This window comes from Coturnix japonica, chromosome 2 (assembly GCF_054131305.1).
Source record: "Coturnix japonica strain WE chromosome 2, WE-NBRP24, whole genome shotgun sequence".
Classification (NCBI taxonomy): Eukaryota; Metazoa; Chordata; class Aves; order Galliformes; family Phasianidae; genus Coturnix; species Coturnix japonica.
The window spans coordinates 60,403,184-60,418,804 of record NC_140664.1 but is presented as its reverse complement, the minus strand read 5'-3'; positions in this window follow the sequence as shown (position 1 = coordinate 60,418,804).

The following is a 15,621-nucleotide window of genomic DNA, read 5'->3' as shown; positions in this document are numbered from 1 at the left end:
CCTCCTTATTTAAGGACCCTCACCCCCATTTAAGACCCCTCCACATTTTAAAGACCCTCACCCCCATTTTAGGAACCACCCCCCATTTAAGGACCTCCCCCCATTTTAGGCAACACCCCCATTTTATGAACCCCCCCCAACCCAACCCAACCCAACCCAACCCAACCCCACTCCACCCCACCCCCATTATGTCCCTCTCCAAGTCCTTTATGGCCATGGAGCACCCATTTAAAGGACCCCGCCTATTTAAAGCCTCTCATCCATTTAAAGGACACACCCCCATTTAAAGCCTCCCCCCCATTTAAGGACCCACCGCATTTAAGTACCCCCCCTTTTAAGGACCTGCCTCCTGCAGCTCCTGACGCTGATGCACCTCCTGGTCATTTATGGCCAATGAACCCCATTTAACTCTCCCCATTTTAAGGACACCCATTATAGGGTCCCCCCATTTTAACCCCCCCATCCCCAATTAAGGACCCTCACTCACATTTAAGACCCCCCCACCATTTTGAGACCTCACCCCCATTTTAAGTACCCCTACCCATTTTTACCCAGTTGAAAGATAACCCCTCGATACAGTGCTAGGAGTTGTGCTTTCAGCGAGAAAAGAAGTTGAGGACAAAAGTGCTCCTTTCCGGGCTGCAGAGAGAAACCCCCACAGCGGAAGAAAGCAGCCGGCTAAAGTCGCTCTTTTTCGGCTACCGATTTTGGCCGCAACCGCTCTTTTCTCGCACAAGCGGCAGTCGCAGGGAACCGTGATTCCAACATCTCCGTTGCACTCGGGGAGTGCCTCTTCAGCCGGCTTCTTCCTTCAGAGGAAAAAGCTTATCCCCGCAGCCCAGAAAGGAGCGATTGGATAAGTATTGGGATAAGTATTGAGATTCCTGTGAAATTCTGGGGGGGGGGGGGGGTCTTTAAAAGGGGGGGTCTTTCAATGGGGTGGAGTCCTTACAAGGGGGGCACTTAAATGGGGTTCATCAGTCATAAATGACCTGGAGGTGCATCAGCGTCAGGAGCTGCAGGAGGCAGGTCCTAAAAATGGGGGGGATACTTAAATTGGTTGGGTCCTTAACTTGGGGGGAGGATTCAAATGGGGGGGGGTCCTTTAAATGGGGGTTCCATGGCCATAAAGGACTTGGAGAGGGACATAATGGGGGTGGGGTGGGGGGGTTCCTAAAATGGCGGGGGGGTCCTTAAATGGGGGGTGGTTCCTAACATGGGGGAGAGGGTCTTTAAAATGTGGAGGGGTCTTAGATGGGGGTGAGGGTCCTTAAATAAGGAGGGGGGATTAAAATGGGGGGACTCTATAATGGAGGGGATCGTTAAAATGGGGGGGGTCCACAAAATGTGGGGGGTCCTTAAATTGGTGGGGGGGCCTGTAAATGGAGCATCAATGGCCATAAAGGAACTGGAGGAGGCAGGTTGGGGAGGGACATAATTGGGTTGGGGTGGGGGGGTTCCTAAAATGGGGGTGTTGCCTAAAATGGGCAATGCAGGTGCACTGGGATGACTCTATCCCACAAAAATGTATAGGGCATGGGATGTATAACGTACTGACATAAAAAAAAAAGGGATTTGGCCAGTTTATTAGTCCTGCTAGAGCCATAAAGAGGGTTGTACTGAGTCTTACTTGTTTAAGAGGCTGGCTTTATTCAAAAATGTGTGTGCATTGGATTGCTTGGAGGATTCAGCAGGTAGGAGGCAGAAGTGGTTAGGAAAAAAAAAAAAAGATCAAATTTCTCAGGCAGGAAAGAGATGTAAAAAAAATCCCCGTGAAGAGAAATCAAAAGAGAATTTTGTGCTGTAAAATAACAGGAATAATTAAGTCCCCTGAATGTGTTGGCGCAGGCGTCTTTTCTTAGGCTCTGGAGACTGTCTAGGTTTTATTAAATATCTTTGCAGTAATGCTTATTTTACATAGCACTCTGCAGATGAGCATAAAGGAGGCCTCTCTCATCACAGGCACAGTAACATCAAATGCAGCAGAGGGCCAAACCTGAAGCTCATCCTTCCAGCACCACCAGAAAGAATCCTCACTGGGAAGGCCCACAGAGGCCACACCACCAATGTGCCCTGTAGAGAGGCAGGCAGTATCTGGAGAAGGGAAGGCCCCAGCTAGGCACATATGAGGATGCTGGAATGGGAAGAGAAAATGTCAGTGAGGCCTTTCTACTGACAGGGCAGGAAGGTTATTGGCACAGGCAAGGTGGCAAGAAGCAGCTCAAAAAGTTTTATTGGTGGTACCTCACCAAAGGGGTAAAGGTGGCAGGGCAGGGAAAATGGATGCAAAAATTTTCTTTGCCCACCTTGCTCTGCCAACTCTGGTGCATCCACCCATCATAGAAACACTGTCTGCGCTATGCCAGACCAAAACACATTCTCCTCAAGGATAGTATTTTAAGAAAACCAGAGTCAGAAACAAGAAGCAGCTTCCTGCGCTTTACAGAGGCAGCAGCTCCACTTCTGTCTGCCACCTTGAGCACTAGGTGAAGTCAAGCCCAGTGCTACATGCTGGTACTGAGGCACTGTACTCCACAGCTTCATCTGGGGTCTGGGCAGCAGTTTTCCCTGATATGTTTGCAGCCCTTCTTGCCCCAGAACTTGTGAAATGCTGTTTTCAACAAGGATCATGAATTCATCGGTTTAGTCTAACAGGATGCCTGTTATACAAATATGGATGCTGCAGCATTAAGTGAACATACCACCCTTGTGCTGAGATCACTGCAATGTGCCACAGATAGCTCTGATCAGCACCTCAGTGGCTCTATGCCTTGCATATTACCTTAAATAACAGATACTAGAATTTCAGTATTGTCTATGATGAGTAACATTTACACATGCAGCTCCTTCAAGTCTTGTCTGCTTCTCCAGTTTTTCTTCTGCTTATCATAAGCTGTTCCTCCTTCTTTAATCAGCATTACTGAGCTGCTTCAAGGGGAAATTAAGACCTGAACTCCTAGTTGGCATATATCACAAAATAATAATAATAAAAAATCCCTCCTGGGTTGTCCTCAGTCAATTTTATTATGGAGTAAGATGTATGAAGAATGCAAGAAGCAAGATGTAAGAAGTAGGCAAGCCGCAAAAGAAATATTTCTAATACAAACACAACTTGGGTACAGATGCAGAGCCCTCTTGAAATACAGATATACCCTTCACCGTGATATTGCATGGCTGCTTAAATGATACCTGACATGGGACACATCAGTGTCTAGTTGTCTTGAATGAAGCAGTTCTGTAACTCTGTAGTTTAATACTATACTAACACTAACAATTTAAGTATACTCAGCTTTGTTTTCTCCACAAAAATGCAAAAGCATGGGTCGATTTCAAGGGTCCCACATCCATTAGAAAGCTAAGATTCTTTCGTAAAGAAATTCTTAGTTTTGTAATGAGGATCTCTCCAACTTCTAAGACATATGAACACTCTCGTGGTCCATTCACATGGGTCCCACTCTCCTGTGAGGCAAATGTACAAGCCAGGAGGAGGCAAATAGCGGAAGGTCACATACGTGAATATTGTGCTGTTTTCTGTCCTGAACAATTCATCCAGGAAATGGGAGAAAGGCTCCTGGGTGCAGGGTGATGAGGTTTCCACTCACAGCCTGAGGAGATATTTTTAAGAAAGGGAGGTCAGGAGAAGGCTCACAAGTGAGGAAGTTTACCAGGACCCAGGATGTTTCCAAGGACAGCACACCACTATGCCAGAAGAGGGGTCATAGTCATCACACTAATTAACTATTTCCTTTATTAACATGTGATATAAGAGAGTTACCGGAAGGCCATCTTTAGTCCTCATTAAGAAAAACCTTGGACAACATTTGAGAAGGCAGAGGAGTATAATACCCTAAGGAAGAAACAAAGAAATGTGAAAGAAAATGCTGAAGGAAGACAAGTCAACAGAAACAATAGCTTTTTAGTCATCAGACTTCAATAATTTAACAATAACTGCATACTTCATATAAATGAGACACATAGACATAATGAACCCTTGGGAAAAAAAAAAGAATAAAAAATAAAATGAAAAAGAAAGAATCTGTTGTGGCTGCAAGGATGTATGCCTGTCAGCATAATTAATGTCACATCTAGCTTTAAGAAAAGAAAACATAATTGCCTAGTCTATAATAAGAGGGCTGAGACTGCTGGAGAAAAGGAGCTTCAAGCAGCTACCTGTAGGAAGTAATTAGAGAATTATTTGAAGATCATTAGCACCTCAAATGAAATACCTTTCTGTGTGAAACCAGGGCCCTCACCTTGCACCACTCTTGCATTCCCTAATAATGAAATGGTATATTTGCATAGAGCACCTAGAGGAAATTGTTCTTATGTCTACTACGTAGAATGATTAGGCAGTCAGTTATCACTTTTACTATTTATCTTTTTGACTGCTATTTGATTTCCTCATTCTGTTAAAATAACACTCTCAGTTTTAAGTATAATGTAATAGTATAGAAAAATAACTGTAACAACATTTTGCTTACTTTACTCCTCTACCCCAGCAGTGAGTAACTCAGCTGCTGCTGTACAAATGTCTTTGAAGCACTTGTTAATAGTGTTAAAAATCAAGTATCAGACACTGGCTTCCCAAAATAACTGAAGAAAGCATGGCCCAAGAGGGTCTAAGATTAGGAAAAGGAAATACTTCGAATGTTCATTTATTCCAGAAAATCAGAAGCTAATAAAAAGGAGTGTCAGCTTACAAATTAAATGAAATAAAGGCAACAAATATTGTCAAAGTGACAAAAACAATTGAAAAAAGGGAAGAATGAGAAAAATTACATTTATATTGTTGGAGATATACTTGAACTCTGGTCACTGAACCACTAGACTGACATCAACAGTATTTCAAAAACGTTCCACTGTAAATAATATATAAAAACCATAACTAACTTCTGTGTCAAAAGACTAGTCAAATGCAGCAGTGGGTATGGAGAAAGAACAAAGAAATCTGTAACGGACTGTGATCAATTATTATAATTTCCATTGCCATCGGACTAGCCACAGCAGCCGTCGTACATAACATAATTTATAGCTCAAAAATGGTATTACTTCTATATTATGACAATAGTGCATTTTAGATTTACAGAACAATATAATTGTGTTACACTTTTAAAAACTATACAGTTGTATTCATCTTAAAAACTCACAATGTAATTTTTTTAATCATTTGCTTTTGTTAACGACAGACACTGTTGCATGATGGGTAAGCAGTATGCAAATCAGAAGCCTTAAGCCAAGAATAGCAAATTGGTCAAGAAAACTGTGGCTTTCAGAGAAGCAGCCTAGTGCAAGTGTCAGCAAGCGTTACGAGATAATCTCTGATGTGAAAAAGGTAAATACTGTTTTCAGTTACATGTTAGATTAGGGTTTGTGCTGGCATCCCTACATTGAATGTGCTCCACACTTGCACATCCGTGTTCCTAGCTCTCTAGAGGCAGACAATCAGGATCATACACTTACACACACATACTCCTTCAATTCTGTCTGCTGTCACTTATAACAAACACCTTTTTCATTCAAGAGGGGCTGCTGAAGCCTTTTTACTATCGGCAACTCTGTTACACAGCACATCAGATCTTCAAAATAAGAGTCAGCAAATGAAAATGGATGAGATCTGGGTCACAACAGCAACCAAGAAACTATCCTTGAAAAACAGAATGACAGAAATTCTCACCTAGGAGTAAAGTAAATGCCTCAAAAATATATTATTCTTCCTGGATGATCTTAAAGTGCATTGGGTAAAGAATGCATCCAGAAAGTACAGCTTCTGTTAAATTATCTGCTTGTAAGCAAAGGTTGTTTTGTTTTTTTTTTAAAAAAAAAAAAAAAAGTAACCCTCTTGCCCCAACTCACACATCCCCATTGCCCACCCCTTCTCATAAATGCAGAGAAAACTTCACCAGCAGTGCTCTACTATTCAAGGAGAAAATAACCTCTGTTTTGAAAACCAAAAGATACGTAGTATGAGAAGGGTTCTGGTTGGTGTGTGCCAGTCACAGCACAATTCTACAAGCAGGACAATCGTGAGGATGATTAACTGCAACACAAAGTTAGGAGCTGTTCTGCCCTCTGAAGTTAGCATTTAATTAACTGCTGTTAAGTTTTATACGTTCTTTTTGTTATCTTCTTTCTGACTACCTAGCAAGAGAGACCTTCTGATTTAAATCTGACCTCCTGAGATCTTGCCTTTTCTCCATTATTCCTTGATTGCATATTCCCATCCATTCTCATGCAACAATACAGCTAAAACAGCAAAGTGATACAGTGGCAGATTACAAAAGTTACCTTTTCAACTCAGCTGCTCCAGCATATATTTGCGCAAGGTGGCACAAGAAAACAGAAAGACTGGAACTGCCAAAAAATCCCCAGAGACTGATATGCAGAGGAGGGCAAGGCCATCATCACCTCACCTGCTGCATGGAGCACAGCTGTGCCTACTACACACCTGCTACTCTATGTCTTTCCTCACCCTCTGTGGTCAAGAAGGGCTGTGGTGATGCTCCTGGGGTGCCAAGGCATTACCCATCTGCGACTCATGCTGAAGGGGTGGCTTTGCATGAACACTACCTGGCCTGGACAGTGGTGCATTTCACTGTGTCCTGCTGGTTCCAGAGGAAACCTCTACATACTTACAAATGTTTTTTGTGTCTCCATTTTAAAGTATATTCTCAATTTTTCACAACAGGGCCCTAGTTAATGTAACAGGCACAACTTTTGCCTACTGCAGAGGTATTTAAGAGACTGTAGGATTAGACCAGGAACAGTAAACAAAAAAATAGGAGTTGGAATCCATCATGCAGCTGAAAACCTGTGATATAATTGTTATCATAGAAATATGAGATTGTTTACACATCTGTAGTGTTGGAGTAGCTATAAAAACTCAGAAGATACAGGCAAAGAAGGCCAGGTGGTAGAGTTGTGTGTAAAGGAAATGGACTGACTGCAGAGAACTGTCACTGAAAAATAATAATGAACACGCTGAGAGCTTATGAGTGAGATTTAAAGAGTGAGTCAAAGTAAACCTCATTGTGCATTCTTAACGCAGGCTCTCTGATCAACACTGAAGGTGAGTTGTTCTTTATTCTGCTATCAGAACTGTCACTCTCAGGCTCTAGTCCTGCTTGGGTACTTCAGCCACTCTGATAACTGCTGGAAAAAGCAGCACATCAACCTACAAACAATCTGGGAGACTCCTGGAGAATGTTTCTCCTGGAGAATGTTGAGGGTAGCTTCCTGGTGTAAAGCATAGAAAGCCCAACCAGAGGGGATGCCCAACAGTATGGTGTCCCTGTCATTATTTCTCACTGTCTGAAATATCCTATCATTAACTACTAACTAAAACAAGAAAAATCTTGTTTTAGGGCTGTGTTTCTACAGCAGGATAATTATATTCCTGATACACACAGTTTCACATAATACATCTACAATACTTCAAGATTATGTCTCCTTAGAAAAAAGTACAGGGAGCATAAGCTAGAAAGAAATTCCATCATCATTCAATTTTGTATTCAGTGAATGCTTTTAAGTCTATAATGAATCAGTGAGCTAATCAGCAAGAAACAAAAATTATTAAAAAAATTAATACTCTCACACTGTCACATACAGTCCTGCACTTGAGTTGGGGCAATCCCAAGTGCAGATACAGGTCGGGCAATACAAGATAATGGCTAGAACACAGCCCTTAGAAGGATTTAAGAGTGCTTGTTAATGAAAGATTCAACATGAATTCAACACAAGCTGGCAATGTGCACTTGCAGCTCAGAAGGCCAACCATCATTTGGGCTGCATTGAGAAAAGCATGATCAGGGGGCTGAGGGAAGTGACTTGGCCACTCTACTCTCATGACATCCAATCTGGAGTACTGTGTCTAGTTCTGGGGCACTCAACACAAGAAGAACATTGAGCTTGTTGGGGTGGGCACAGAGGACGGCCACAAAGATTATCAGAGGGCTGGAATGCCTCCTCTACAGGAATAGAATATGAGCTGAGACTTTTCAGCCTAGAGAAGAGAAAGCTTGTAGTGGAATTCCAGGGTCACAGCCTGAACCAATGGGTGATCTGGGAGAGTGTGTGAGTGCCTGGAGCAGCAGGGAGGTCTGGAGCCACCCTGCTTCCATGCAATCTGCATCTGCACAGGTTTTCTTTTCAATTCTCCTCCAGTTCTTAGAAGCCAAGGTTTTCTCTCCCTGGTTCCATTTTGTCCTGCTCAGATTAGATAACAAACAAATCTTACCCAGGTGTCAGTATTTTCTTCTCATCTTGCCTTTTATTTAAAACCATTATCAGTACCATTTTATATTCAAATGAACGAAACATGAAAGGTGTATTTCAAAGGAGATCATGAAATGTTGTTGTTGAAGTAACAATTTACCAGAAACCTGCAAACAAATCTTAATAAATATCTGCCTTTTAGTAAGAAGTTGTAGTTACCTGTAACAAATGGCAAAAGATGGCAAAAATCAAGTCACTGTGAAATACAATACTCATTTATAGAGGAACTATCATTTGTTTATTTCAGTGGGATTTGTCTGCATGGTCAAATGAAGCACACAGCCATATGTCCAGAACAGCCAGCAGGAGATGCTTTGTTTTCCCTGTCACTGGAGAGCAGAACTGCTAAATAAAATAGAGAGAAAAGAAAAAGGAACACAAGGAAATTCAACACTCTTTACATCATAAGTAGCACTTTTTTCTGCTTTTGTTTCAGGACTGAACTATCTCCCATAAAAGCTTTGTTACATATTGAGTATTGACATCCACAGCACTAAGAGTTTAAACGAGAAGGTACTGGATCTGCTTAGCTACAGATAAATAGAATTGGTCAGCAGCTGTCAGTTTGTTGGGAAAAAACAGGGGCATAAAAAGTAATAGAAAGAACAGTCAGGGTTAGCAGATGGATGGAATACAAAAAGGTTTGTTTAAATAACAGTAGTAATTTATGTTGACTCACTACTGTTGGACCATCTAAGCTTACCTTTCAGATTCTATATAAATCTCTTAAATTACTGTTCCACCCTACTGTCTTAAATAACATAAGTGAATGTAATGATTAATCTTCACTACAAATTTGCTTAAGCACCAGTGCATGAGGACTCTATACTCTCTCTGCATTTCTTTAGAAGGCAGAATGATTTCTTGGATTGTAATGAATCTGTATGATGGGAAATACATGTAAGCATCCAAAATGTAAACTCTCTATAGTGTTAAAACATCATTTTAGTTATTTGGATACTAAGACTGGGGTGCATTTAGTCACTGAATTAAAAAAATATAGGACACTTTATAACTGTAAAAGAAATGCAGATTTTTTTTATGTCTTTGGACTGTAATTATGAAGAAAAATATAACAAAATGCAGCAGATGGCAGTAATGTACAAAGGAAACATGATCCTTTGCTTATCTTAACATAACTCTGAGAATGCAGACTTTTTTCTGCTCCCCACACTGACTGACTAGCTTAAAGCTGGCAGATGACTCCATTGGCTTGTCTGGATTTCAACTTGCTTTAGTATGTTTGTCAGCAAGTGTCTTAAATCAAGATCCAGATAGGAAGAATCAAAGCTGAATACCTTTACAAGTTCAAAAGAACATTATGAAGATGCCGTCAGAGTGAATAAATAAGCAGATAAAAAATAGCTGTTAGTATGAGGACACAACTACTCAGAATATCATCCTGACTTCATTTTGGATATATTTTTTTCTGTATTTGCAACTATTATTAAAAGACTAAGTCAGATAAATCCCATGTAATGGCTTTTAAAGAGCAGTATTTCATTAACCCATATCTACTGAAAAAAGACAGATCAGTATGACTATGCTGAATATTACTGGGGCATTCATTTTATTCTATATTTCCAGCAAAAATTATAAAAATTACCAGCTAAAGTAACACATGCATAAAAGAGTATAGAACCAACGAAAACAGAGGGTTGTGATGAAAAAGGGATAATTGCACTCAACTGCGTAAGCTCACAGGAAAAACTCCAAGAGGCGTAATCTCCAGAAAAAAATCTTTTCTCAGCAGCAGATAGCACTTAAATGGGGTCTAGGAGAGGTGCAGCCAGACCCCACCCCTTCCAGTCACACAGGCAAACTGCCTTCACCCATGCTCCCACAAGTGCCTCATTGCTTGCCTCAGGTGATCAATCAGAGCTTCACACCATGATTCAACAGTTCCCATACAAGGAGAAACTTCAAGTATAATCTACCTGTTTCAAGGCAGCATAGCATCCTAGGAATACTAATCCAGAAATAATACAAAACATAAATTCTTTGTTGTTTCACACAGCTCAGAATAGTACTATGAGGGAGGTCTGCAAATCCATTCTTCTACTGTTTTCTGCTCATTGCCCTTTCTGTCAAATTAATAGTTCCAGACTGTAAAGTAGAATGATACAAAGATAGTAACAGATATTCAAGAGGTTATTTATGAGGAAAAACTCACCAATATGGATGCCTTTGCTAGGAAATGCTGAGGCAATCTCCACCAGGAAACATCTCCAAGAGACACTGCCTTAGTGGTGGTCAGCCCTTAAATGAGGTCTAGAGGAGGTGGAGTCAAGCTCCACCCATTCTGGGAGCACAGCTAAATTACTATCACCTGTGCTCCCACAGCTGACCTGACACTTGCCTCAGCTGATTAATCAGAAGTTCAGGCTGTGATTACCAATTTCCCAGTGCTTCTTCTTGGTGACTGCCTCTTTTAGAGTGTTCAGTCAAACCTGATCCTCAGTAAGGGGCAAGCAGTTCCTTCTTTGTTACTGGGTCGTGACTGCTAACTTTCTTGGGTTTAGAGAAACTATGTCTGCTGCTACCTGTCCTTATATGTGCTGAGAGAGAAAAGAATGCTATTCATCAGTATTGTGATGGATAAAAATAAATACTATTTACTGTAAATTAACTGAAGTTATGAGAAAACTTGCCCTGTTCTAAGCAATGCTTAGCATGAATGTTCAAGCATTTATGTCAAAGCATCTGCAGATTTCATAGTGATTAATATAGCAGCTCTCTAGTCTTCAAAAAGAAGACATTCATACACAGTATGAACCAAAAAAGCACAAGGATGATATAAAGACTATGAAATCTAACCTCAGTTATCATAGGTATGTCTATAATGCAAGGCAATTTTTCCCAGCCAAGAAGTCATGTAGTGTAGGATCTGTTTCTGTTGGTTGAATGTTTAGATATACCTGGGTTAAGAGAAAATGGTTCTTCTATTTTATGGGTTTTAATTTCATGTCGTGCCCACCAGTCTTCTCTAGTATCTTTTAATGGTCTATTTTTATTAGATATATCACGTTTTCTCAATTACATTGAAAGAGGTATCTGAATCAAATTTATAGTCTTAATTCTCTCAATTTTTGAAAATCAGTTTTAAGTTTTATGTTTTCCCTGAACATGGTGAAGTGGAAATTCTGATCAGTGAAACTTCTGGCTATGCTACAGTCAGTTTTTTAGGTCATTATGTGCACATAAGAAATTAGATACTGCTCAATTTCCTCTGTAGATGAAATGAGAGATATTGAAAAGGATGATTACAAGAAATACTCCCTCAAAGAGGAAGAAAATATATAATTTTTAATAAGAAAATGCCAATGAATATGATTCAGAAAGAAGTGTTATAAAAGAGGAAAACATCATAAACAAAGCATAAGCAAAAAACACTGAACAAGAGAACTTATTGTGTTTCTATTCCTCCTCTGTAGACTGTAAGAAAATAGAACTAAAAACAGGAAACTCACTGAATTACATTTGCGCTTGCAGAAGAAACTAAAGATGTGCAACGTATAGGAATTTGAGCTACTTTTTAATTAGCATTTTAACAACACAAAATTATTCTACATGCTAATTATTCTTTGAATAGGATATTAACTATTAAGGACAGTTAAGCCTGAACATAAATCAAGATGTTAAATGAATACTCTTGGTGGACACTTATAATTAGCATTTCATTAATATTTACTGATACAATTGCAGGCTAATCAAAGAACTACAGAAAAATCTGTGAATTTGTTGTTGGCTCTGTAGGGTTGCATTTAACCATGCAGTGGAATTCCAAGGTCACAGCCTGAACCAAGGGTGAGCTACATGAGTGCATGGGCCCCTGGAGTGGGGGGTGGCAGGGTTCTGGAGCCACTCCTGTCTCTGTGGTAACTTCCCATGCAATCTGAGTCTGTGTGGGTCCCCCTTTTTCCCCCTGCCCTTCTCTATGGCAGGTCACATTCTTCAGATCATCCCTTTCTTAGTTAATAGTGTCTTAGTTAAACCTTTTCTGAGTTAATTTTGATATCTTTTCCTATAGCACCTATTTCTCAAATAAAGTCTCTGTCATTGCCTTCATTATTTCTATAACTATTAAAGGAATCTCGATAAAGATGAAGCCTCCCAGATCAGTTCTCCATAATCCATAGCAAGTAGGCTTTTCTTAATGTCTGTCATTTTTTTGATTGTTTCGCTTTTTATGGTGGTGGTTTCTTTGTTTTCCTTAGTCAAATAGGAAACTGGCCAGGATTTCCCTGATATTGTGGTCACTTTTAGCATTTATTCAGTGAGAAAAGTTGTCTGTGCCACATAACATCCAACATGTTTCAACAGCATTCTGCGTGCATGCTGAAGAGATGATGATGTTAACACCTGAAGGGAGCCTCACACTATCCCTGTCTGTGTCAAAACATGGCACTGCACATCAAGAATGACCTGAGCACTCTATCTGCTTCACATGCTCCTAGTGGGAAGATATAGAAATTAGGACTTGGTTATACTTCCATTTGGGATTCACGAGGCTGAATAAAACACAGTTGACATTCTAGTTCTACAAGACTAACAGTAGCAAGGGTCTAGGTTTGCCAGCAGTGCAAGTGCTAAAAGTCAGGGAAGATATATATTACACAGTAAAATAACATTTTTAAGAACACTGAAGGCAAAGACTTAAAATCCTTTGTTTTCTAAATATTTACTATTATGTAATAGTTGAGAAATAATACTTAAATTGTAAATACAAATATTTGAACTGCAGCTTTTTTTGTGAGAGTACTTTTTGTAATTAAATGACAAATTAATATTTTTATATTGCTTTTGCCTACACTGTCAGAACTAAAAATAGAAGAGAATATTGTTATTTAACCTAGCAATGTTGCATAACTTCCAATAATGCACTGGATACATTGAGAAAACTCTACATCAGCTGGAAGGAATGCCTTGTTTGATTTTTTTTTTTTTTTTCCCCACATGAAACAGTAACACACAACTTAAATGAAGCCAATAAAAGCATTTTTATTCTGATATAATATTCATTTCTATTTCAACATTTAAAAAAGAAAAAAAAAAAATCATACAAGTAGATACCAGTAGAAAGAAGCAAGAAACTCTAAGAACAGTGAGCTGTATATTCTTTTATTATTGATTATTTTTTTGTAGGGAATAGATTGCTTAAAAAAAAAAAAAAAAGTTGAAAAGTAAAAAACAATTGCAACTAATAATGATGTTAATGTTATCTGATGTTTTGCCATACAGCATTCATGAAGTGCTTTATAAAAGTCTGCATCATCTTTACTCTCTGAAAACAAATGAAGAGAGGAGTAATAAGTATGGAATGCTTCAGATGGGACACTACAGCTGTGAGAGCGAAGAGCAACCCCAAGGCCTCCTGACCCATAACTATCTCCTTGACTGTTATCAAAAGACACTAATATTAGTTAAGAGTGAAGAAGTGTAGGTACTTATTTTCTTTATAGTTGACAAGTGATCTAATGGTCTTATTAAAACTCATAATCAGCATCTTGCTGGAGGTATTTGATATACACAGTTATATAAATAAGAAAGAAAGACCGAAACCAAAGGGAAAATGAAATTAGCATTAAACGCCCTGAAGTAATCCCAAAGTAACTGAAGTGCTACTGAGATGTTTGTGTTACGCTTAGAGCAAAAGTCATAAGGGTTGTCTTCTTGCTCATGGGGGTCTAATACTTTTATTAAAAGCACTACATTCTGCAACTTATGCCATAATTGTGGCTGGGTCCATATCATTCTCCTTATACCTACTTATCACTGAATGTCTCTGTGTGCTTTCCTCCATTTTCTCTGTTTTTCACATTTACACCTAAATGGTTTTATTTCCTTCTTTCTCACACCAATTTCCAGTAAACATAGCACAAAACTCAGAAAATTCTGCCTCCCAGTGTTGTCAGTTTCAGTCCCTGTCCTTTGAGCTGCAGCAGTTCTCAGGAAACATTCAAAGTGCTGCAGTAGATGGCAAACTTAAGCCCTTGTGTATTTGAGGAACGTAGTAAAAAAAAAACTTGCTGACAAAATGAAACCCTGGAAAATGCCGAGTTACTTAATTACTTCTTAAATATCTATTTCTTCAAGAGTGTTTGCACTTATATTTGAAGTTGTTTCTTGGCTGTCCGCAGGCTCTCTGAGATGGTGGTGATTTCACATTTAGCAGAAAAAAAATCTTCAGTTATATTATGTTAATAGTAAATTAATTTAATTAATTAGAATTTTATACTATCAGTTAAAGACGGGTTTTACATAAAATTTATTTGCATCTGTTGTGGTTCAGCCTAGTTTGGTGGCAGGGGATGAAGGGACCCATGGTCCTACACCCTGGAAAAAGAGGAAGAGAAAAAGGCCAGATGAGGGGGAAAAACAGCAGGAACGAGTTCAGCATAAAAAACTAGTTTAGGAAATATGATAGTGGAATGAGTGGTAATAATAAAATAAAATAAAATTGGACTTGAAGATAATAAATCAAACCAAAGGGTAAAGAGAATGTTTGAAACCAAAGTCTGTACTCTAATGCTGTAGGTGAAGTGGCCAGGGAACATAAAGAGCAAAGTAGAGGGGGGTGGAAAACAGACAATCTCGTGTTCTCAGTGAGTTCTTATCTTTCCCTCTGAAAAGAAATGAAACAATGGAGTCATCTAGGAGCTGTAGTCCATTCTTCTCTTCTGAGACTGGGTAACCAGAACTATGGACAATCTGTGCAACTGCAACATTAACTCTTCAATTTCTAGCGCACTACATGGTGTTATGATGTGGAATACTGATCACAGATCATAATTATAGTCATAAGGGCATTATACTAGATCAGAAACTAGACTGGTAGTGTATTTGTGAATATAAATATTAAAGAAAAAGTACATCATGTATGTCTGCTTGTGCCATTGTTTTAATAATTTTGTATTTAATTGACATATTTGTCGTCAGCTAAACAAACTTACATGCATATGTAAGCACATCTTTTAATTTATAAAAGGTTTAAATTATACTCAGCTGTGTCTAAAACATCTTGGGTTCTACTTACTCAAAATAGGTCCTTTTTTAGCCTTTTTTTGTAATATTTTGTGAATGATTTTTTGTCTTAGTAGATGGGTAAAGAAGGAAAGCTAAACTTTCAGTGAGTTACCTGGGAAGCAGATTTTTACAGCATAGAAATCTGCAGCAGATAGTTTGCCCAAGTCAAGCTGCATATCCTGATGTGAGTGGCAAAATCCAGGTAGAATATCTTCTGGACTTCACTTATGATGATAATTTCCCAGCTGTAAGCCTTTTCTATGCTTCCCCTTCCTTGAAATTATTTCCTGAGGTCTAGCTACATGATATTAAATTAGCTCAAAC